Raw genomic sequence first — 26,478 nt, forward strand, 5'->3', positions numbered from 1 at the left:
CACTCTTGACTGTATGTCATAAGGGGAGAAATACTATTTTTTTCACTCTTTTATATTTGCTGCTTCACTAATATCGAAATCAGTTGTGAGTTGGACACTTAAGCATCAAAAATGCCCCCGCGAGAAGAAATATCAGTCGACATTATTAAGAAATTTGGTTGCCCAGCCTGGAAAAGAGAAGGTCATAGGGGAAATTTCAAAAATTTTAAACTTGATATATTTCTAGCGATTTTTAGCCTCGTTAGCCTCGGTTCTAGCGACTAAGCAGACAAAGCAGAACATCGCAAAGCATCACTTCGGACATGATTTGAAACATTTTCCAGCACAAAGCGGTCCCTTTTGCAACACGGAGGCACGGCACCGAATTGCTGCTACTTTTTTGTGCGCGAAAACACAAAAATTTTGTTACAGTTACTTCCAATTTTTGCAAGTAGGCATTCGATGATGGTAAAAAATTATTCATGACTAAAAACTGAGAGAGCAAATTGACACTTGGATATTGGAGAGACGTTGATTTTGTGCTGGAGAAATTTGGGCCAGGAAAAATTATGCATCACATAAAAACTGGAGAGCAAAGCGACAGTTGGATGCTGGAGAGACATTCATTTTGTGCTGGAGAAATTTTAGCCAGCAAAAATTATCCATCACATAAAAATTGAGAGAGCAAAGTGACACTTGCATGCTGGAGAGACGTTCATTTTGTGCTGGAGAAATTTGGGCCAGGAAAAATTATGCATCACATAAAAACTGGAGAGCAAAGCGACAGTTGGATGCTGGAGAGACATTCATTTTGTGCTGGAGAAATTTTAGCCAGCAAAAATTATCCATCACATAAAAATTGAGAGAGCAAAGTGACACTTGCATGCTGGAGAGACGTTCATTTTGTGCTGGAGAAATTTGGGCCAGGAAAAATTATGCATCACATAAAAACTGGAGAGCAAAGCGACAGTTGGATGCTGGAGAGACATTCATTTTGTGGTGGAGAAATTTTAGCCAGCAAAAATTATCCATCACATAAAAATTGAGAGAGCAAAGTGACACTTGCATGCTGGAGAGACGTTCATTTTGTGCTGGAGAAATTTGGGCCAGGAAAAGTTAACCTTCACATAAAAGTTGAGAGAGCAAAGTGAGATCTGGATGATTATCTATCACGAAGACACACGATCTTAAAGCATATGACTGAACTTTTTGTGGAATTTATTATTTGTGGAATCTGCTCCTTTATGCACTTCTGTCCTCGCGCTGGTGTGAAATTTACAGTTTATAGTAAGGAGGCCCAACGAAAGAATCCAAAAAGAGGTGTTTACATTACGTCCAATTGGAGGAAGAAAGATAGGCCGACTAAGAAAGAGATGGCTTGATGACGTAGAAACAGACTGAAAAGCGATGAACGTTCGTAATTGGAGAAATGAAACAAGAGAGAGACTGATTTGAAGAGGAGGATTGTTGATGAAGCTATGGTTCACCACAGACTGTGAAGCTAAGAGAGAGAGAGAGAGTAAAATTGAATGAAAAATGAATGAACAAAAATCGGAAATTTATAAGATAAAATTACGGTTTTTTTTGTGGACAATGCAAAAATTTGTAATCAAACTCAGCTGATAGTTTTCGCAAACGGTTTTTCCAAATGGCGGCAAAATTTTGCGTTCCTTAACTTTTTTGCTTTTTGAGACAGAATTTTCGCTTACGCTCTTCATTTGGCAGGTGTCGATGAATTAAAACGAAACCAGCCGTTTGCCGAACTTTTATGTAGCAAAATTTTCATTTCCGCGCGTTTATTTTTGGTTGTAAATTATCACAAAAAAAAGCGAAAAACCATTTGTTTGGAGGCTAACAAATTAGTTTAGAATGCACGCATAATATTTCTGTCCTACTTCACTAAAATAATAAAAAAAAAAATTGAAAATAAAAAATTAATATAGAAAATAAAAGTAAAAAAATAAAAATACAACTTTCACACTTTTCGTGTCATTTCCACCGACAATCAATTTGATAATTTCATACGCATTGCCTAACCTTGAGATAAGCGATGAATAAAAAAATTAACAAACATATGCACACACTTGCATGTACACATGTGAATAAACGCAGATGTGAGATGCGCGAAAATGAGTAAAACATTTCACTTTCCTTCTGCCAATTTCTTTTCAATTATGTTTTATGACTTTTCTGATATTAACTTCTACGTGCTGACAGCACTAACACACACGCACGTGTGCGAACTTTCATTTCAATTTAGCCTTATGGCCCAACCAAACGCACACTCAAACACATTTCTGTTTTTTGTCTGTCCGTGCGCTTTTTGTGTTGATAACTGGCTGAGACCTGCAGCTATGCGAATTTCGATTAGTGCTTTTATTTTTATCAACGCATTTTATCAGGTGAGCGACTAATCTTTATTTTTATTTTTTCGCAATGAACCTCTAGTGTTTACCGATAATAAAAAGTGATTGATAAGATTTCGCTAGTGGGTTTAGTTTGTTAAAAAAAAGAGAAAAGAGTCATTGATAACTGACTGGTATCTTGTCGGAAATTCTATTCTCCATTGAGTTTTCGAAGAAGCAGAACACAAATTTATTAATGACTTTTTTGTTGAATTAAATCTAGCGGCGCTAACTATTTTAGTTAAAATTTCGATATCCTCAACTGGAAGGAAGCTGAGTAACCAAAAGAAGCCTTTATGCAGGCGCCGAAGCATTCTAAAAAGAAAGGGAATATCTTTAGCAGTTCTTCCAGAGCATTGGATTGTGCGAGATGAAAATAACTGTGGAAGTAAAAGGAAATCATTGAACTCTTAATGAAATAACCGTCGTAGTTTAGTTTGAATGTCGATAGCTTCTTCGATTGCGTCGCTGCCATGGCGGCAATCGTCCTCAAAAAACGATTACTAATGAATCTTGGATGCTTTTGGATGCTTCTTAGTCCCGATTTAGAGATAGGAACATCTGGAAGGGAGATGTGTTCGGCGATGACCTACTTTTTCGATAGTGGTAGCGTATGGTTTACGATAAAATATGATTGTGAAAATGATCTTATTAAATCACACGAATCTTTGCGATATTGTAATCCTTATTAAGGCTTCTCGCAAGGGATGCCAAACGTTCAATACTTTCAAAATTAAAAATCCCTTCTGTTTGAGGAGGAGCTGGTTTGCACCACCTGTGTACGCAATAAGCTTCGAAATAAAAAACAAGCGCTAACGAATGGTTAACAACTTTATTACTTGGCGATCGCGGTAGAAGTGACCTTCTAAGTTGTCGCAATATAATTTTATGCTACACTTATGTATGTTGGTACATACTCATGTATATGTATATAAAAAGAAATAAAAGGAAATACAAAGAATTTTGGTACATTACAGTTGCAGTTATGATCACGCCATTTAGTGATGCAAATAATTAAAAATACCAATTAGTGATGCGAATACCGAAGATGCCAATTAGTGCTGCTGCGAACACCTTCTTTTTAGTAAACTTTTTATTAGGAAACAAGTTGTATTAACAGCTCGCAAAATGGTGCTGGAATACTAGCACATAATTATATCAGTCCAGAGTGAGTTGTATTACACCGTAACAAAACGCCTGCATTTCTTCTCATTTTTTTTATTGCTGATTTACATTTTTTTTTAACTTTTAAAGGTTTTTTTTGCTAATTTTCTTTATTTTTTTATTTTTCGTTTTATTTTGGATTTTTTTATTTTTCTTTTTTTACTTTTTTAGTTTTTTTCTTTTTTAATTTTCCTTTTTTGTTAAATTTTTTTTACTTTATTAATTTGTTTTTACTTTTTTAATTTTTTAATTTTTTTTACTTATTTAAGTTTTGTTTGTTTTTTTTTTAATTTTGTTTTTTTAATTTTTTTTAACTTTTTTAATTTTCTTTGCGTTTTTAATTTTTCTTTTACTTTTTTAATTTTTTTTTACTCTTTAAATTTTTTTTTTTTTACTTTTTTAATTTTTTTTTTACTTTTTCAATTTATTTGGTTGGTTGGTTGGTCTAAGGGTGCCCCGCATCGGAGTGCCACATAGACCGCAAGTTGGGTCCGTTGTGTTGCCCTAGAGCTCATTATATTATATGATTTCCCCACCTAACCGAGATTTTTATTGTAGATTTTGGTCAAAGATATTAATTCGTTTCGAGAATTTGATGAGAGATTCGATTTTCAGGTTCGAGAGTACTGAAAGATTGTCAATTGTTGGAGAGCCTAGAAGAGCGAGTCGACTTCTGGCTAGACCGGGACAACAGCACAGCAAATGTCTGCTCGATACTTCCTCATCTTCGTCCTCGCAGTATCTGCACAGGTCGTTTTGTTTTTGTTAATTTTCTTTAATTTTTCATTTTTCGTTTTTTTTTATTTTTTTATTTTTATTTTTTTAATTTTTTTTTAATTTTATTATTTTTCGCTTTTTTTATTTTTTTAATTTTTTTTAATTTTATTAATATATTTTTCTGTTTTTTACATTTTTTATTTTTCTGTTCTTTTTTTTAATTTTTTTCCTTGTTTTAGTTTTTTTAAATTGTTTTTTAACTATTTTTTAATTAAAAAAAAAAATTTTTTTTGCATTTTCCCCCATTTCTCTTTTACTTTTTTTACTATTTTTATATATATTTTTTTGTTTTTTTTTTTTATTTTCGTTTTAATTTTTTTTTACTTTTTTTTTTAATTTTTTTTCTGTTCTTTTTTTACTTTATTATGGTTCTTCTTTTTTAATTTTTCTTATTTCTTTTTAATTGGTTTTGAATTATTTTTTAATTTATTTTTTAAATTTTTTTTTGTACCTTTTTCGCTTTTCGTTTTTACTTTTTTACTATTTTTATAATTTTTTTATTTTTGTTATTTTTTAATTTTTTAATATTTTTAATTTTTTTATTTTTTTATATTTTTGTTTTATTTTTTTAACTGTTTTTTATTTTAACTGTTTTTTAATTTTTTATTTTATTTTTTTAATTTTTTGTTATTTTTTTAATTAAATTTTTTTATTTAAATTGGCTATAAATAAGAAATGTATGGGTTTGTTTAATTTTTTACTGTTTTTATACTATTTTTATGTTACTTATATTTTTTTTTTTTGGTATCAGCGTTGTTTGCGTTTAGTGCTATTTTTTTGGATTTTTTTATTACTTTTTCTTGTAATTTTCGTTTCATTTCTTAATCTAGCTAAGCTATAAATAAGAAACCACCCCCGCAATTTTGTTATAAATTTTTTTATTAATATTTTTTATGACATTTAGTTTATTTTGACTGCAATGAAAAAACTCTGCTGTAATTTAAACAGCGAATACATTTTATTCAAGAGGAAGAATCGCACAGTGAATTTTACTACTCAGAGTTCTGTATTTCAAAATTGAACTCAAGCAAATATTTCAAAAATTGTGATGTTTCATAATCGCAGATTTCTCCAGCCGCAACACACCTCTTTTTTGCGCCTCAAATATTTACCTACACTTTTGCAAGACGGGCAAGTATTTGCTTAGCGCCTTTCTTTGCCACAGCCCACTATCAAATGCAGAGCCAGATATAATAAAAATCACGTGTGCCTTATGGAATACCTTGTCAACAGACTGAGATAAGTATGAATATGCATTCATATATATAAATACATACAAACACACACAGATAACTATAAGACAATGCACAAATCGCTTCCGCTTGTCAGTATGCCACCAACTCTGGCGAAGCTCTGAGAAAGGCCAACAAGACGACGCACAGTGTAACATCTCCATATAAGCTGAGGGCAAAATTAGTAAACTTGCACCGATTTTGCTGAAATTTAGTGTATGAGCACTTACAGATGGGGGAGAACATATGGCCAAAAGTCTAGAAAAAGCTTTCGCTACACCCTTGTAACGGTACTTCCACGATGCATGCATTAAAGGCACTAGGCCAACAACAACGCTTTGTACATTTGCGCATTTCGAGCGGTGCTGTAAAAGGGTTAAGAGATTGTTGTTGTTGTAGCAGCATAAACATTCCCCATACTTACAGACAGGCAATGCTACTGGAGTGACAGTCCTTGACCGGATATAAATCCGGGTCGTTTCGATAACGTAGAACCGACTCTCGTGGAAACTTGGGTTAATAGATTCGCCTTGGGAGGAAGTTATTGATTTCCATCAATCAATTAAGCAATTTTTCTAATGTTTTCAATGCATGACATAATTTCTTTTATAATAAATTTTCAAGTGATTTTTTTTCAATTTTTATTTATCTTTTTAATTTTTAATTTTTTTTTTAATTTTTAATTTTTTGTTTTTTTTTTGTATTTATTTCTATTTTTTATTTTTTTTGTGTTTTTATAATTTTTTTTTATTTAAAAAATTTTTAATTTTAATTTTTTTATTTAGAATTTTTTTAGGTCGCTCATTCCTTTTCGCCAAAATTTTGCATATTTCTCTATTGGAAAAAAAAACTGGTATTTAAATTCCAATCTTTGCATTTTCACATTTATTTTTCTCCATCAGCGCTAGACTGTGCGTCGCATCGGCCTACTGAACTGAGACCAAACGAAATCAATTTGCATGCAAGCAAATCTGCAAATACCCAGCGTTATTAAAGATTTATTGAATAGTAAGGCTGGCTCTGGCCGTGTGAAAGATATAAGAAATGAACATTCACACACACACACACACACACACACACACACACTCACACATACATACATACATCCATATGGGGGTGTGTGTAGTGTAAGATAAATTAATGTTGCTCAAAAAAAAGGTTAGCAATTGCGGCGATTGACGGTGACGAAGTGTTTCAGAGCTTTCAATTTCTTTTTACTCTTTCTTGAATCTCGTTTTTTTTCCCAGCACTCTCTCCTCCATTGCGCTGCTTCCGCAATTTCACTCGCTGTTTATAGGCCGCCTATTGCACAAGCGTACGAGTATTTACTTGGATATTTAAGATTCATTTGGGGTTTCATTTGAATTGTTGATTTGTCATCGCATAAAAAACGGTATTTTTATGACAGACGGAAAACACGGCGATGCCAATAATGAAAACATCTAATCACTGATATTGTTTGGTTACTAACTCAAAACTTACCTACATACGTTTGTGTGTATAATACATAAGTATATACATTTTTATTTTTGCCGCTCTAAGCTTAGCAGCGTTCGCGCATTTATTAACAATCAATTTCACGCGTCATCTCTGTTCACTGAACAGGTGCTAGCCGCCGCCGTTGAGCCACTCGAATTAGTGAAGATTCAACATTCATTCACTTTTTACTACCACTTACATACTTTTCTTTCCATAAAGCATTTGCATACTACATTTCGCTTTGAATTGATTTCTTGCAAATAACTTAGCCATAATTATTTTCCAGCTAAAATTTAATGACGTGTTTGAGGTGATTTTTCTCTTTGCTATTTAAAAATTCAAATAAATTATTTTCTCATCTAATCTTTTTGCGCTAATGCATGACTTAGTTAGTTGGCTATCTGGTGTCGACATTCCTTCTTTCTTTGCTGCCGTCCGTGATAAGTGGCGCTAATGACTACTACGTAACACTCTTACACCCGTTGCGCGTTCCTTTTTGTTGTCGAGCTACTAAAGTTTCAGCCAAAGTTATCTATCGACCATTCTCGCTATTCGCTTGTTGACACTTTGACGCAATAAAGCAGCTGAGCGAGTGAAGTGTGTTTATCTACCTATTTAGCTCACACATACATAGGATACATACATGTGTATGCAATCGTCGCTGGCCCGGCGTAAACAAGAAAAAAAACAATGGCAGTACTTAACAATAAATAACTTGTTTTCGAAATTTTGAACTTTGCATTTGCGGTTTTAATGCAGAGCTAATTTTAGGGGTTTTAAATAATTTTGATCCAATTTGGCATTTCATTGCTTTTACGAGCTCATGACCAATGAAGTTTTTTTAGTGAAAACTGGAAAAGCAATAATAGTCAAAGTGGTAGAAGTTATAGTTTCTATTAGGGATACAAGTATTTTTCTTCAACGGACTTTTTCGAACTTTTTTCAAAAATTTTAGATTTATGATTTTTTAACTAAATGGTAATAAAAAAATTTAATGATGGTAAATAATTTTTAAAATAACGGTAAAAATAAACCTAAGCATCATTGTTTTTCATTACAGACTTTTCTAACATTTCTCGAAAAATTTTTATTCTTGATTTTTCAATTTAATAATTTAATTTTTTATCTTAAATATCTATACTTTTTCTCATTGTAATTCTTTCCAGATTTTTTTTTATTTTTAACTTATTCCATAAAACTTAGATTCACAACTTTTTAATATTATATAATTTTGGGAAAAATAAACCTAAGGATTAATTCAGCTTCTATTTCATATCTGATATCTCTATTTTTTCTCTTTGAATGTATTTCTTTACCGATTTTTTAACTCTTTTCAAAAAATCTTTATTTATAACTTTTTAATTTAATTTTAGTATAAAAAAAACCTAAGGATCACTTCAGCTACTATTTTAGATGTCACCATTTCTGACTCAACTTTTTCTTGCATACTTTCTTGAACTATTTTTAATTTTACTAAGAAATCGCAAGGAGCTTCTTTTATCTCAAATATGTCTATTTTTTCTCGTCGTACTTCTTTCCAGATTTTTTTTTAATTTATCAAAAAATCTTTGATGCATGATTTTTCAACTTGAGTTTAGTAAAAAATCGTAAGAACCATTTTAGCTGCTATTTCGGCTGTCACCACTTCATCTCATGCTTTTTCTTCTATACCCTCTTTTTTTTAAAGGAATTTGTTTTAATATAATTATAGTAAAAACAAAAAACTTAAGGTGCATTTCAGCTGCTATTTTGGATATCACCACTTCTCTTAATTGTGCTTCTTTTCACACTTTTTTTGATCTATTATTTCTAAAAATTTTGATTCTTTATATCATTTTATATCTCAAATATCTCTACTTTCTCTCATCGCATTTCCTTCCAGCCTTATTTTTTAATATAGGGTGTTTTTTTTAGAGGTTATGTTTTCAAGATGAAATAAAACGCATATAATTTAATGTTATGGCCAAGAATTTAGCTTTATTATAAAGATAAGGGTTTGCCATTATGTTTTAAAAATGATTTCGGGCAAGTGGCCGCCGCGGCTGGCTCGAATAAATTCCAGCCGAGAGGCCCAATTTTCGACCACTTTTTGCAGCAATTGGGGCCGTATGTCAGCAATAACGCGCCGAATATTCTCTTCCAAGACGTCAATCGTCTCGGGCTTATCTGCGTAGACAAGCGACTTCACATAGCCCCACAAGAAATAGTCCAGCGGTGTTATATCGCACGATCTTGGAGGCCACGCCGCAGGTCCACGGCGCGAGATAATGCGCTAACCAAAAGTTTCCTTCAATAAATCGATTGTTGCGTTGGCTGTATGGCATGTAGCGCCAAAGGTCGTCCACATCAACATCGTCCAATTCAGGCACGAAAAAGTCATTAATCATGGCTCTATAGCGCTCTCCATTGACTGTAACATTATGGCCGGCTTCATTTTTAAAGAAATATGGACCAATGATTCCCTCTGCCCATAGAGCACACCAAACAGTGACTTTTTGAGGATCTAACGGCGTCTCAGCAATGGCTTGTGGATTATGTTCACTCCAAATGCGACAATTTTGCTTATTGACATACCCATTCAACCAAAAGTGAGCTTCATCGCTGAACAAAATTTTCTTTTGAAAATCGGGATCGGTGGTCATCTCGTTTTGGGCCCAAATTTGCACGATTTGCAAACGTTGTTCAGGTGTAAGTATATTCATTATGAAATGGCAAACCAAACTGAGCATAAATCAAGTGACATCTGTCAAAAAGACCATCTACGAAAAAAGTAGTGCCAACTTGAAAACCTAACCTCTAAAAAAAACACCCTTTATTTTCAAAAAATCTTGATTCATGGTTTTTTAATCTAATTTTGGTAAGAAGTCGTAAGAATCATTTCAGCTGCTATTTCGGCTGTCACCACTTCGTCTCATGCTTTTTCCTCAATACCCTCTTCGAACTTCGAAACTGTTTTTTTGTGTTACTCTACATTCATGATTTTTTAATAGAATTTTAGTAAAACAAACCTAAGGATGTTTTAAGTCCTATTTTAGATATCAACATTTTTTTTAACTATTTTTCTAAAAATCGAGATTCATGACTTTTGAACGAATTTTAATAAAAAAAAAAATCACTCTTCGCAATTTTTCTATAAAACTTTAAATTTACAGCTAAATTCATCATGCAGATAAACACATTTTTGTTTAATTTTCCGACTGGTATACACAGAGAATACAGATGTTTGTGCATGCCCCGGATTCTTAGTGAATTTGACAGAATCAGCTGTTGAGCTGGCATATTTGTAAAGCCCTATATAATTTGTGTTTTTTAGTTATTTTTTAGAGTTTTTAAGATCTTTTTTAGAGTGTTTTTTGTTGTTGATTTTTTTCATTTTAATCCCCTTTGTACAATATTTATTAACTTTCAGTGTTTGCATCAATTTAATACAATTTTTCATTATTTTTTCGCATTTAGTTTACATTTTCTCTCTCTCTTCTTATTTCTCTCTCAAATCTCAGCTACAATTACGTCACAGCAAAGTGTGGCTAATTTTTCCAACACAGTTTTTGTAATCTTACTGTTTTAGCAGCATAAATATTCGCCATAAATGTACGGGAAATACTGCTGAAGTAGCAGTCCTTGGCCGGTTATAAATTCGGGTCGCTCCGGTTTTGCGAATATTACAAAAAAATATAGTAAACATTAAACAAAAAAAATCATAAAAAATACTTAAGTTTTTCTAATTTTGTAGATTTTATATTTTATTTAATTTGTTAATTAATTTTTGTAGAAATGCATTTGCTCAAATCAGCAAATTTTACAACTTTGTTGGGAATTTCAAAACTTTATTGCTTTCGCCTTGACCACAAGTATTATTTGAAACAAGTCTGCTTTGTGATTGCTCACCTCTTGCACTTCTGCGCATTAATCTTCCAGTACGAAGTAAATTCTTCTCCCAACGCCTTCAAAAATTGAATTATCGCTCAATTAATTATGCCACTCTTCGGCAAATTTAACGGTGTATTGCATGTTATGACCAAATAAATTTTATTTGAAGTTCTTCTATAATTTTTTTATAAATATAAAGATAAATACGTTTAGAAACGAGAACGGAACTATTATCAAAATGCAAAATATTTGTGTAAAGATCGATATTCTCTTGAGGAAAAGGTTTGCCTCTGAAGAGTTATAAAACAGAAGTACCCAGTGGGAAAACATTGAGCTCTGCTCTTGAGCACGCAACATTCAGCCGTTGGTTAAATTTAAATTATTTTCTTTTATTTTTTATTTTTATTTTTTATTTAACAAAGTTTATGTAATACATTTTCACATAAACTAAAGCAAATGCAGCGCTCGCAGAAAGGCTTTTGGCTGATTACACAATTTAAAGAGGGGTAATTCATTTTTTGTAGGAATCTGAAAATTGGGAAATGGCCGAAGAAGCTTGAAAAGAAGCTAAGAAAAAAATAATATAAAAATGTAGAGGCATCTGCTTTTAGACGCGCAATCACTCTTCGTATTTATTGTGCAGTTTTATCACCTTTAGACTACCAAAAATTAGAGATGAGCTTGAAGAAAAAAAATATATTGATTACAATCAACTGAAGTCGTTTACTTCTGCTCTCTTAAAGGGCTGGACAAAACACGTTTTTTCCTTTTGTTTTATGAAAGATGAGAGCAATACATTAGGCTTAAAGAAGAATATATAGAAAGAGGAAATAAATCATATTTAATTTGCCTCCACTTCCTCATCAGTAAGCGTAATTTTTTAATCGCCTTGTAGATCCAGGTGCAGCTATATAACAATTGCCGCTTTCGATTTACCACCTCTCGGCGCGCTAGAAGATTCCGCTGCTCGCAAAGCGAAAATTTTTTATATGAAAGCAAGAATAGTTTAGCGATGCTCAAATGAGTTTGTGTTTAACCACTTAACTCACAAGCGACCTGCTTAGGCCAGTGCTTCCAAAGATTTAAAAGACTAAATGAAAATGAGCGGTGCCCTTCGACCCTATGGTCTTTTGTATACTCTACACATCGTAGTACCTCAGCCAAACCCAACCTGGGTTGATGGTACTGTATTGGACTGAGCGTATGCGTCTTTCTTCCGCCGGTATTCGGCTGAGACATCTGCTCCTTCTTGTCACAATTACGCCTCCAAGTACAAGTAGGGATATTTTTTTATTATATTCTGCATACTTTCAGGCAGGATGCTTTGAAAAGTAATGGAGTTGGAGAACACTTTGTCCAAACAAAATCAATGCAGTGCTGCCAAATCATATGCATGATTGTTTTCCAAGGAAATTTCTTCTTTTATTCACAACTCGCTAGGTGGTTGGTGAATCTTAAAGCAGCTACCAGAAACTTGTTGCACTAATCCATACAATAAATTTCCTACAGGGTACACACAAGTGAAGATATGAGAAAATATTAGCAAATAAAAGATTGGAATGGGACTGAATGCTGTCAATGCATAAAAGCAAAGGCAAATTGTGTTAGAAGTTTTAAAAACTTTGATGCCGCAAAACAAAAACAAATTATGTGATTTAATATACGAAAATGCTATATATGAGCATGTATGTGTGTGTGTGTGCATGTATGTTTGTACGCTCATGGATTATATGCTCGCCTTTCATGCAAAGTTGGCTGATATCGTGGCCAATTTGCCGCCAATCTTTGGCATAGTTTCTAAGTACGCTCGCACACCTATATGTGAATGAGTGTATGTGTGTGTGTGCTGGCATGTGCAGCAAATCGTGTTTTTATGCCACAAACTTTGTTCTTTTTTTTTCTCTAACTATTTACTAATTCGTTACATTTAGCTAACTATGAAGGCAAAACGTGAAAAAAAGCCAAACAAATACAATTTGAAATGCCACTGGCGGCAGGAAATCAGTTCAAAGTCAAAGTGTTTAAACGCCAATCGATGTGGCAGCAGTATTGGCAAATAAGCAAGCAAACATTAAGCCTTTGCAGATACTGCCGCTAGCTGTGAATAGCACAAAAAAACACAAGAAAAAAATTAAAAAAAAACGAATAGTGCAAGAACAACAAATCTTCAACTTCATTGGCAAGTGAAGGGAGAATGTTGGAAAAATCAATGCAGAACAAAGCGAAGCAAAGCACAGAAAAAAAAGAAAAACCACAAATAATGAAATGTGTGAAATATTGGTTGTATAATGGCGCAGATTTGCTTTGACACTAATTTGCTATTCTTTTGCTTGCCTGAGTTAAGTGTACTAAAAGTAACAATAAAAATAGCAGCTTAAATGTTTACTATTTATAAAGCACACTTTTTGCCAGCTGCATTTGCTTCAAAAACAGTTTTCAATACATTTTCTAATTTACCCACAAATGGCACATAAATTCAAATACTCATAATGCGACGCCTGCAGCGCAAAAATCCAACTGTCAGCAGAGCAGCAACGACGGCTAGTACTCGATGTAGGGGAAAAGCAACCACTGCAGCAGCTACTCGCATGCGAGAAAATGAAAATATTTATGTATTTACTGATTTGTCGCCCGCGCTGTTAGCAATAATATGGGATTTCTAATCAACACGCTTCATTATATCGATTATTTTCATCTGATCTACGCGCTATTTGGAATTATAATAAATTGCAAATAAATGTAAGAAAATCGTTAAAAGCGTGAAAATACAAATAATTATAACATCTGACTAATGACGGGAATTGCTTTCATAATTTCAATTAAATGCCGGCGATATATCTTGAAATTAGCTACTGATTGGTTGCGACGATTTTAATGATGTTTGATTGGATTTTTATTACAGGAAATAGTCGTGAGATTGCTGGAAGGGATTTTACAAAGGAGATAAGTGGTTGAATGCTGATAGATGCGCGCTACAATTGCATGAAGAAGAAAAACGAAAATGTAGCACAATATTTATTTTTCAAAGAATTGTGTACCAAGAAATACTTGAGCGATTTAAATTTAATACATTTGAGATTCATCCAATGTTTTAGTTTCTTTACAATTTTTTTACACTTAAATTTGTTTTCTTAATACATTTTTTTAATCCAATTTTTTGTAATTACATTTTTTTTTAAATAAATTTTTTTTTTAACAATTTTTTTTTTTTAACGGAATTTTCCCTAATACAATTTTTTTATAATGTTTTGTTTTAAATATTAAATTTTTTTTGATACAATTGGATTTTCAACGGAATTTTTTTTAATTAAATGCTTTTTTTTAATTTTCTTTTTCATAAATTTTTTTTAATAAAAATGTGTTTTTAACGTTGTTTTTAGTTATTCTTTTTTAATTCAATTTTTTTTCTTATTACAATTTTTTTTTAATACAAATTTGTTTTTGATACATTTTTTTTAACAAAATTTTTTTTAATTCAATGTTTTTTTTCTGAACACAATTTTTTTTAAATAAAATTTGTTTTTTATACATTTTTTTTTATTATATTTTTTTTTAATAATTTTTTTTTTAAATGAAATTTTTTTTGATGCAATTGTGTTTTCAACGGAATTTTTTTTAATTAAATGTTTTTTTTTTAATTTTTATTTTTATAAATTTTTTTTAATAAAAATTTGATTTTAATACATTTTTTTTAATTATTCTTTTTTTAATTGAATTTTTTTTCTTAATACATTTTTTTTTAATAAAAATTTGTGTTTAATATATTTTTTTTAATTCTATTTTATTTTCTTAATACAATTTGTTTTAATACAAATTTTTCTTTAATACATATTTTTTTTAGCTAAATTTTTTTCTGTTTTTAATTAAACTTTTTTTGTTAGAAATTTTTGGTAAAAAATTAAAATTTTTTTTCTCATTAAAAAACAACAACCAGATTTTTCTCTAACTTGCTTCTTTAAATTTGAGTTAATGCTCAGCAATCCCTGAAAGTATCATAGAGAGTTTTGAGTTCACCATGGCTCTGTTAAGCTTTACTCATATATTAGACGCCTTCGATTCGCCACTTTTCTGCTTGCTATCTCTGGGCTCTGCTCACTTGACGCAAAATTTGCATGTGAAAGCAACAACAAAGTTAGCGAGCGAATTCGCCGTAAGCGAATATGGTTCTCTGGGTCTCTTGGTCTCCTTTTTTGTTTTTTTTTATTACAGTGCCGTATTGTCAAATGGACAAAAATTTCACTATCTTCGTAGTTGCTGAAAGCTTGACGCGTTGAAATCTAGAAGAGCCTTTAAGATAGATGCGTTACGTTAATCATGGAAAAGCTTGGGACATTTTAAAATTGCCTTAAAAAATTATGCGTATTGTAGTTGAGTTGCATCTCAGAGCGATTGCCAATCTTAAGAGTGCGCTTGGTGACACTGCCGACGCAATCATGGGAGTGATCGACGCATTTCAGCAATACATAACCGAACTTAAGGCTTTAGGCGAGCGAGAGCAATCACTCGTCACTGATGTTCGCTAGTCGAATAGCTGTCCACGACATTGGAAGTTAGTTGTTGCTCTGGCAATGCCTTCATTGTACCACCAAGTATAAGTCTACGAATGTGTTTCACGAAGTGCAAATCAGAACGTAACAGCTCTTCTGCATGAAGAGCCACGAATACAACCAACGTTTTCGGAAGATGCCGCACCTCAAGCAAGTGCTCTCCCAATACGTTTCACCGACAGTCGGTTCTACGGTTCCTGGATTTACTGTATATTCGTCCAAGCACTGTCCTTCCAACAGCATTCCCCAGACATGTATGGGAAATACTTTTGCTGCTACAACAACAACAATAACTTCATTTGCTAATGGTCCTTAAAAAGGCACTACAGCTGCATGCGCGTATTCCTATTTTAATTCCAAGCCCAACCTGTCTCATCCAAAAAAAAAATACTTATGCTATTGATCATCGCCTTAGTTAAAGTACGTGATTGTTCCGGTCAGTAGCAATCCCCTCGCTTACTATTCGATTCAGGCTGTATCACTTGAGATGAAGACAAGGAAATATTGCTGGCGACATTAAAAGCAATCGGTCGGCCGGTAACCAAATACGCATCGCCGTTTGGTCCCTTGGTACTAGTGATTGGCAGTAGAAATTGAAAAATGAATGAAATTTGAAAAGGTCGAGTCAAGGAGCACCAGGAGATTTCGTGGCTCCTAAAACACTCATTGGCAGTAGAATAGGCTCCAAACCTGTCAGAATACTGTCATCGGAACAGCCATGAGATGGCTTCTGATGTACCCCCTGCAACATCTTCACAACGAGGCTACTATTCTCCCGGTCAAGAAGCACATTACGATGATCAGCAAACAACTTTTGCTGGATTGCTACCATAGGAACCACCACTGGAGGTGCTTGCTTGAGGCTGAACCAACTTCCAAGCGAGTCAGTAGACACCTCTTAAACTACACTGGCGAAATCCAGGATCGAACACACCTACTGGACGAGACAGCCCTTAAATGACAACGGGGCTCTCTTATTACCTTCCTAAACTCCCAATCACCGACTACCGTCATTGGAGTCCTACCAGCCACCCACCGCAGACGAAAAGCTGCAGAATATTGTAGTATCCAGAATCGACTCTGACATACTTAGCATATGTGTGTCCGGCACTTGCAGATATCTCTCGCTATGCAGTAACCGTGGACTTCATCGAAGTATCCTGGAAAACATTTTATCTCTAACATGGTCAAGGAGGAGCTACACGGAGAGAGAGAGCATTTCGCGGAGAAGACAGCACCAGTAGATTAGTACGGACAAAGAAATCCGTAGGCGTTAATTTGATTAGTGCTGGCACAATTCAAAACTTGGTCAACCTTATTCTAAAGGTTGGTTAAATTTTAAGGGCCGATGTTGAATGTTAACCACACCTAAACGTAAAGTTTTTTTCTGCATTTCATTTGACATTTTTCAATTTCAGCCTAACTCAATTCGAACCATGGAAATATACCCAATCGAGCAATGCGTTAAAGTTATTCAGGCTTATTATGAAAACGGGCGATCAAATCAAAGTGCATATCGCGCACTTCGTGAAGAAAATCATCTTCAGTGATGAGGCACATTTTCACCTCAGTGGATTACTGTGAATAGTGTTCGCTGTCGTGAGATGATAACGAACTGTTCATGGACCGAATTGGAAGATATGGATGTGGACGATATGTGGTTTCAACAGGACAGTGCCACTTTTCACACAGCTAACGAAACAATGGCTCTTTTGAGCGAAAAATTTGATGGCCGAATAATATCACGTCGCGGCGATGTCAATTAGCCGCCAAGATCATGTGATTTGACACCGTTGGACTTCTTTCTTTGGGGTTATTTGAAAGAAAAGGGGTACGTCGATAAGGTAGCAATAATTCAAGAGCTAAAGGATGAGATTATTCGGCACATTAACGGCATAGAACCTCAATTATGTCTCAGTGTCATCGAAAATTTGGACCATCGGATGGAGGTCGATATTTTGTTCCATACGTAATTGAGCCATACCAATATTATCATAATAAAGAGAGATGACAATAAGTTTCTAAAAAAATTATATTTTATTCAAAATCGACACCGACCCTTGAAACTTAGCCAGCCTTTATTATAATATTATAATTATTAAACCAACAAAGGTGTCAACAAACACCTCACATACAGAATTTCTGCGCTAAAAAGCAGTTACTCATTACTTTATTCTCGTAATTCTCGCTATTTTGTCCGCCTCAACTTTCTATGTATAGTAAATTTTTCGCATTATCTTGGCTATTATTGCGCAATAAATTTAAATTTAGCACCAAAGTTTAATGATTTCGCTAATCAAGTGAGAGGAATACCTTCACTAGTTAATTTTTTCTCCTAGTCATTGGCGTCAGCGTAAAACGCCCCCTTTCAACTTTAGTAGCGTTGATATAATGAAATCATTAGTAACACATTAAACTTTGATGCTTTAGCTGTACTTAAGCAGATGGCGATGGCACAAGGTCAACGCACGAACCCGACTGCAGCAACACACGAGTATTAAGTGAAACTGAGATGAGCTGAAATATGTAATATTATGGGTAGATAAATATAGAGGCGAATTTTTTATGATGCTATTTTTCACAGTTTTTGGCGCTCTTTTGAATGCGTACGAGTATTTATGGGGTATTCAAACAAGGCACTAATTACGAAAAATCACTTTTTTATGGCACACTATGGCTCTGAATTTGCTTAGCTCTATAGCAACTATCAAACGTAAGTTTTACTTGTTTTCTTCTACTCGTGTTACCTCCTCCTTTTCATACCTTTTCTCTTAAGTCTCAATTAAATTATTTCACCATTTTGGTATACCCAAATGACTGCTCGCATACGCAGTTATTTACTTCAACATCCCTTTTGCAACCTTTTGCAAGGTAACCCTTCTCATACCCTCCATCTTCGCGCCATTTGCATTTGCATTGAAAGGGTTGCGCAAATGGTTTCTTTGGTTTGCGGCTAATCCAGCTGGTTTCCAATTCTGCTGTACCAGCAAATTCCCGATAGGTAACGCATGCAAATTTGTATTATAAACTAAAAACATACACACACATTTTAGGGGGGTGAAATTCCCTTAAGAAATCTTCCTTGCATTACAGATATTTTAGTGAAAGAAAGAATAAAGAAAAATGCGATGCGATACGATGCCAAATACTTAGAAATACCGATTGGTTTTCTGTGCCAAAATGTTTGTAAGGAAATTCTAAAGTAGTTCGTGATGTTCTTGTATTAGGTTAGTTTAAACACACTCAAAAAGGCAAAAAGTCTATGAATTTAATCCTACTCACTGAAAGTTTTGCATCTGTGAGGAACGACTTTGAACTTCTCCCACTAAAGTTTGAAAAACAAATTTCAGAATAATCAGTTTTACCGTCTCCTGGAAGACGTAAAAGATTTTACTTTACCAACCTTCCTCCTGCAGTAGAAATTACCTTCATCCAGTAGAAATTGCATGAATGCATTAAGAATTACAGATGCATGAACCCAAACATTAGAGAAGCGAAGAAGCTGCATACCACAGCACAGCACAGCAATGGGCTCTCTCTGAGCTCTGATAACTTTTTTTCAACACAAATTATATCGTATTTACACACTTTGCCGATCACAATTTTTATAAATGCCCGCCCTGACCATTACAATTCGGTTAGAGAAATGGTAAAATGCCCAAACTGTTCATTCCTTCAATGCGACACGCTTGTATTACACAAATATGCTAAGCGGATTTTAAAATATGTTAAGAACTACAACTACCTTTTAGTCTGTTCAGAATTACTGATAAGTCAGTATACAAAAGAACCATTCAATAATGTTCTTAGATAGATAGATATATGAATGAGGTTTTCACTTCGACCTCATGGTATTTTGTGCACTCTACTCATCACAGTACCTCATCCAAGCCTAGTTGCCTTATTAAACTCAGGATAGAGCTGGGTTGGATTGCTCCCTTGTTAAGCTCAGGATAGATCTGCCTTTCCTCTGGCTACAGTTGGCCAAGATGTCTCAACCTTCTCTGCGCTATAGCACTGCATTCCAGGAGAAGGTGCATTGCAGTCTCCTGGGATTAGTCGCAGAAGCGGCAAGAGTCCGTAGACCTAATCCCGATCATGTGCAGATGACTTCGCAATCTGCAGTGGTCTGTGAGGATGCCCGTGAGCATTCTCAGACTATGCTTCGGGAGGGTTATGAGTTGTTTAAACCTCTTTTGGTTGTACTCTCCCAGTAAAGATTTTCGCCTGGCCCCATAGTTTGGTGCCAGATAATCTCCCTTAGCCCTAGCTCTTCACTTCTGAGCTTCTTCTTGATGGTGTGTTGTGGCAAGGAAGGGCGCGGGTTGTATTAAAGGCGAGGTAGCAGCCTCTCTCGCCAATGCGTCTGCTTCTCGATACACTTAAGTAGCAGTGAGGATCTGATCTCACACAACGATAGGGCCATGAGTTCCGCTCGACTGTGACTCGGAATGAGAATTCACTCATTCCGGACATTCCTGTCTAAGTTTATCTCTGCACATAGGCAGATGGCATATATCTCCGTTGGAAGATGTTTGGAAAACTACCCATCGGCATAGACCATTTGGTTCTGGGGCCGTAAATTCCTTAGCGCCCATGCTCTTCGCTGCACGTGCCGCAATCAGACTGAAAGGCTCGGAACACAGGCTTGACCTCAGTTGCAGATATGCACGTAACCTCAGAGAAGTTCTCCACTCACATTCCACTAAGAGAAAGTAGACAGACTGACCTGTTTCCGGATTGCTCGAAATTTAAAGGCAGAGTTTGGAGAGGAGTGTTCTGCGAGAAGATCACCTCCAAATTAATGTTCAGGCTACCAGTGTGTTCTAAGTGGAGATAGCCGCTATTAAAGACTGTAAGTGAAGTGAAGGCCCTAAGATTCGGAAATGATTGGTTTCCTCTTTCAATCACTCTGAATTATTTAAAATAGACTCTTTTGGGTACTTGGTCGCAGGGACCAAGCAGGGAGCATCAACTCAGCGAACACTGGGCAAGTAGATAAACTTGTAAGGTAACGATATCCTTCTGGCCACGTATCTATTGAAGACGCTCGATGGAACTTCTAAGGTTACCAAAACCTTAGCTTTGTCGAAATCTCCATGTTTGTGGCGTCACACTGGTGCAATTTATTCGTGTGTTATTAGTGTAATTTCTTTCTTGTTCGAATTTTCACATTTCTCTCAAGCAACTTCACCAGTAAGCCATCTCTGTTAAGCACAATTTGCATTATTTCATTCTTGTGAGAAATCCTGCATCGCTTCGAATCATTTTGCGCCAGCTGTCTGGAATGTGAGGTAGAATCTTGCATCTTCTCCTCAGCTGTCCTCCTCTTGCAGGGCTAGGATTTGGGCATGTTGACTCTCACTTTTTTGCTACGTTTGCTGATATAGCAGGCCTAGATATAAGACACCAAATAGATTCCATCGGTACCTTCAAGCAGTTAACGCAAAAGTAATTCAGCCACTGTACGATCGCCAACCTCCCTAATCCAACTAACGTTTCCACCGGGCACCGTAACATTACGTTTGGTTCATCCCACAGCGCCAGTTTTGCTTACCAAAAGTGGCCCACTGGACACATTATAGCATAACCTCAACCTTCATATCAAGAAAGGTGAGGTTCTTACCCATTTAAAGTTTGAGAATAGGTTAAAATCGTTTCGACTCTAAGGCCTCTAATCATTCGCTTTACCAGATCAGATTATTTTATATAATTTTTAAATGCACCAGCTATCCTGAGGGAAACTTCGGAGGGAACCAGCTACTAGATGGTTCGCTAGACTTAATTGTCAAAATTTCTGACATTTGCACAGGAAATCCTGACTAATTTCTATCTCTTTTTGATCTCTACAGCGGCGCGCTCAACACAACTGCCGTGTGATAAATGGACTCTACAACGGGGTACTGATAGGTATTATTCTTAGGACGTATATGAAATCCTCGGGAAGAAAGCTAAAGAGGCAAAAAAAAGCAAAATATCGTGCTTTTGGAACTTAATTTATCCCTAAATTTTCTCGAAGATACTTAAAATCTATTTGACTCACCTTTTTCAAATTTCAATTTTCCAAATGTTTATTTTTAATCCCTTTGTTTTGCTTATTTTTCACTGTGTTTAATTAATAAACACTTGAGCAAAAAATCCACTATGATTTTATTTGGAATTTCAAAATTTTAATATCTTTTTACGAAAATAATTCACTGCACTTTTTTCCATAAACGTATAAACTTTTTTCCATAAAAATTTTCACTTTGATTTCTTAACAGAATTCACCTGTGTAGATTTACTTTCTGGGCTACAAAGGAAAGCAATTGGGAGAAAAATATGTAAGCATCATACAATTATTGGAAGGGAAAATTGTAACAAAAATACCGGCAAAAACACATTAAGAGCTACTGCAACAACGCGACAATAATAAAACATATGAGAAGCCCGCAATCGGAGTGCACTGAGAGAGTGATTGAGATAAATGTCTTTCTGCCTAATTTTAATAGAAATTAAGGAAACTTCGCTCAGATATACATATACATATGTATTTGGTTGGATAAGTAAAGCAAATACAAAATACTTCTCATAGTGTATTTTTTATCAAACAACTCCAGACACGTTTATTTTTCCGCAAGCTGTGTGTATCCTTCTCATTCGTAAGCATGTAGGGATGCTTCCATTTGTTTGTTGTATTTATGCCTGTGCACAACTCCTCTTTACACACACATACACATACATATTTGCTTCATGGCACAACTCCTGCTCTCTTTCAGCTGTATTTGCACAACTATCTCTGAAATTCTGTGCGTTTTCTCGTTTGCGCTCGTTCTAAAAGGCTGCTGGATGTCGCTGTTGCGAAACCAACACTTTTGTATTTGCAATGGATTTTGCTTTTGTTGTAATGAAGTTGCACAGCGAGTTGCAAATTCCAGTTTTCCACAGTCTGTAGGGGAAGCGAAAGGTAGGAGACGAATTCGTTGGAGTTGGTATACTAAATATTTTTGTTTGTTTTTGTGTTGTTGTCATTTTAAAAGAGGAGAAACGAGCCAAGTGGATCGATAATTTTCAATAACAACAAAATTAAATTAATTATTGTCGATATATGTACATATATTTTTATGCTTTGTGATTTAATTATCGCTTTAACATATGTTTATATGTGTTTTGTGTGCTACCTTAAGCAGTAACACTGCGCTAAGAGCAAAATTTAGGTATGTATCTGCATCTTCGTCAGTTACTTAACGACCGAAGGATGCACGAAAAGGATGCGCCGTGAGTACAGCAACAACAACAATTCGACATTGTCGAGCTATTGCTTTCTTTTTTGAACCGTCTGCCAGACTTCTTTCTACCCACAGGCTGATTGGATATGAATACACTTATATATTTATAGAAGATGCTTAGCAAGGATATAGCAAATTTGTATGAGTTTGTTTGTATACACACAATACTCTAAGAGCGGCTACACTTTACGTGCATGTTTGTGCTTGTTGCAGTAGACTTTTGTTGAAGCTGGCAAGGTAACGCAGCAAAAATTATTATTAAAAAAAAATGCTTTGAGACACTTTAAAATCCAGCGGGACTTATTTGTTTTTTTTTTTAATATTAGGAGTGCAAATATTTAAATTTTAAAAACACTTCACCACATTTTTCTTGGCATTTGCAGTACAACAAATTTTTCACTGCCCAAAATTCACATAATAAATTTTAATATCTTTTCGCAACCAACCTCTTTATGCGAATTTTCAACTTTTTCAATAGTTCTTAATTTTCTTGACATAAATAAATTACTTTTTCACTTTATGTTACTTTCATTCGATTTTTAATTTTTTTTTTTTGTATTTTGCTCTCGAAAACGTAACGTTAGTGGCGTGTATTTTTTTGTTTTTAAATATTTATTTTATGCTGGATAACGAAAATCAATATACGAAAAATAGTCTCCAATTACACAAAAAAAAAACAAAATAAAATATTTTGTATTACTTTTTACTCTTTTCTTTCTTCACAGTTGAAAAGAAAGAAACAACAAAATTCGAGTATTTTGTATCCTCGCGTACTTGAAAAACACACAGTTGTGTTTAACGTCCGGAACTGAACTGAATTCAAACATTGAACGCTGTTGGCAACCAGCCATTGTGCGTCGCTGCACGACTGCGAGAGTATCTAAACGTGAGTAGCAATCAGTAAAAACATAACGCAACCAAGTAGAGTGGAGAGAGCAACAATAGGAAACAAGAATATTGAAATGCAGTGCAGCACCAGCGCAAGCAAATCAAGAGCCGAGCTAAAGAGGCCGTAAGAAAATTTAACTGCTATAAAAATACAAACAATGTAAATAAAAAATTGTGCTCAGTGTGCTGTGGCCGAAATTCTCGCTGGCGACGACATCGGCGCTAGCGTCTGCAATATATTGGAGCGAAATCAGCGCCAGAGAGCACACAGCAACAATAACATTGGCTGGTATAACAGACGAGTGTCCAATAAGTATGGCAATGCTTATGTACATACATATTTATGTACATTTGTGAATTTGTACGTTAGAGCAGCACTTTTGGGCAAAGAGTAACTGAAAAAACGTGGCTCCACTGCTGCAGTCAGCTTGAAAGTCGACTTTGCAGCGGCAGCGAAAAACACGCCACCATGCGAATGTACATTTTAAGCAAAAATCTGCCCACATACATACATATGTATGTATGTATGTATGTATGTATGTACCATATGTATGTATGTATGTGCACATGCAGCCCCACAGTACTTCTTGAACAGCTTTACTGTAGTTGTGAACTGTATTTGCTTCTGTTGTTGTTGCATTTGTCAGATAAACAAAGCTGTGCATTTTCAAAAACATACACACTTACATATGGGCATGCAAACTGTACGCATTTGTCTGCAACGGCTCCCTATAGGCATGGATTAACGGCTTGACACAGACAACAGGCTGACTTTCCAACAAAATACCCCATCCCAATTAGCATTGACAACAAAAAACATACCAATCGTCAATGTCTAACTGCTTACCTACAAAAAGTGCATGCTTACATATGTACACACATACATACATACATACATAAATACATACATTTATAAGCTACCCAAAATGCTATGCGTCGTGTGAGTATTATATTTTTCACCACCGCTCTCAAGAGTTGTATTGTTATTTTATTTTAATCACTTCACAGAGAAAGAGAGCGCGAGAGTGTGCTCAGATAACGAATAGCTCTAGTTTGGTGGGAAAAAGTTTGGTGGTATCTTGCATATCTGGCCAACTAACTAAACAACCTTTTGGCGCAAGTGCGGCAGTGACGTGGTAATTGGATTTTTACAGTGGGTGCCATTGGTGAGAGGAAGAACCAGGTATTGCGAGCGGCAAGAAGGCAGTGGATGCGTCGCGATATAAAAGTTAAGGGGTAAGGTAAATGTGGAATTTGAGTACGCTTTTTTATGTCTAACAATATGAACTATAAAGTACTATGTACATATATATTAAATAAACTATATTTTCTCATTGGTAGGCGGTCAAGCTGATGAAGCTGCAAAAAATTACTTAGTAACAAGTGAGTCTTTTATAAAGGGTGGTTCCATTTCAAGGGCCGATGTTGAATGTGAACCACACATAAACGTCAACGATACCGTTGGACTTCCTTCTTTGAGGTTATTTGACAGAAAAGGTGTACGTCGGTAAGCCAGCAACAATTCAAGAGCTAAAGGATGAGATCATTCGACACATTAACGGCATAGAACCTCAATTATGCCTCAGCGTCATCAAAAATGTGGACCATCGGATGGAGGTGTGCCGCCAAGGCCGTGGCGGCCATTTGGCCGATATTTTGTTCCATACGTAATTGAGCCATACCAATATTATCATAATAAGGAGAAATGACAACAATTTCCTAAAAAAATTATATTTTATTCAAAATCAACACCGGCCCTTGAAACTTAACCACCTTTATAAAGCTTGGTTTGGACTTACGGTATACAATTCCGGCGATGCCCTAGCCAAAAGTGCATCACCGCTAGTCTCCATCAATGGATCCAAAACAAAATAAGGATTAGAGACTTTCATTGATCTAGGCAAACCAACTGTATCTGAAGTAACGAAGCGATTTGCCATAGCTCACAAACAGTGCTAGTTTACAGAAACCGACTCATCTAACACCGCTCTCCCTCGGGGCCTGTCGAAACCGCAAGTTTCCTGGGCTTACCTTTAGATGAGTTAGACCAAGACGACCGGTGATATACACTACACTGGCAGGGCTTAGTATTGCTGCTACAACAACAATAACAAGCTCACAAACAGCGACTACATAATAATCGTATCAATTATGCAGAATCCAACTTACTTCGGCTGAATTCTTCTCAAAAAAGTTTAAAACACACTTCGGGAGCAGTCCTTTTGGAGAGCGAATATGCTTCTAAATTATCAAATGAAAATTACTTATGTACAAAACAAATCGTTAATAAAAAAAAAAAAGAAAAAAAATCAGTGCTAACGAATTTAAGTCAATACGTTTCCACTAGAGACGGTCTTACGTTATCGTACCGGATTTATATTCGGCCAAGGACTGCTACTCTAGCAGAACATTCTAGAAATGCATGAGCAGTGTTTATGCTGCTACAACAGGAAAAGTTCAAATCTCCACGCTCTAAGCTGATCTTTTTCTTTATTTGCCAATTCAATTTTGAATATAATGGACTATGAATAAGTTCGTGCGGTTTTACAACAGATGGCGTAACTTGATTATTATTCCATCGATCCACATTTCCAAACATTCATTGGAGCGCTACTGTCGTAAGGCACAAACGTCAGTATAAGTTTTTTATTTGAAGCGTAAACAACAATATTTTTACCACACTTGAAAATGTCGAATTTCGTGCCAAATAATGTGTTTTTGCGGGGAATTCTTCTTCATTATTTTAATATGAAGAAAAAAGCAGCCGAAAGTCATCGTATCTTGGTGGAAGTTTATGGTGAGCATGCTCTATCTGAGCGAACGTGCCAGAAGTGGTTTGCACGCTTTAAAAGTGGTGATTTTGGCTTGG

General features: G+C 35.0%; 1 protein-coding gene and 1 long non-coding RNA gene across 4 annotated transcripts in view; one reads left to right on the top strand and one right to left on the bottom strand.

Annotated features, from left to right (window-relative positions):
- The window catches only part of LOC128864533 (dual specificity tyrosine-phosphorylation-regulated kinase 2), a 279,974-nt gene extending 256,426 nt beyond the window's left edge, over positions 1-23,548 (bottom strand). For 2 of the 3 annotated variants that reach the window (XM_054104235.1, XM_054104236.1), the window contains exons 1-2: positions 23,422-23,548; positions 21,497-21,745 (exon numbers count right to left, since the gene is read on the bottom strand). The gene's annotated coding sequence lies outside the window, so the exon portion shown is untranslated. Of the gene's footprint in view, positions 1-21,496; positions 21,746-23,167; positions 23,363-23,421 lie in introns of those variants that run through there. The other variant, XM_054104237.1, reaches the window with a different exon arrangement.
- A 697-nt stretch (positions 23,549-24,245) lies between these two features.
- Positions 24,246-25,867, top strand: LOC128864534 (uncharacterized). Its single transcript, XR_008454707.1, has 3 exons — positions 24,246-24,549; positions 24,618-24,845; positions 24,951-25,867. It is a non-coding gene; the product is annotated as an uncharacterized LOC128864534 (long non-coding RNA).
- Positions 25,868-26,478: the final 611 nt, after the last annotated feature.

This window comes from Anastrepha ludens, chromosome 5, assembly GCF_028408465.1.
Source record: "Anastrepha ludens isolate Willacy chromosome 5, idAnaLude1.1, whole genome shotgun sequence".
Classification (NCBI taxonomy): Eukaryota; Metazoa; Arthropoda; class Insecta; order Diptera; family Tephritidae; genus Anastrepha; species Anastrepha ludens.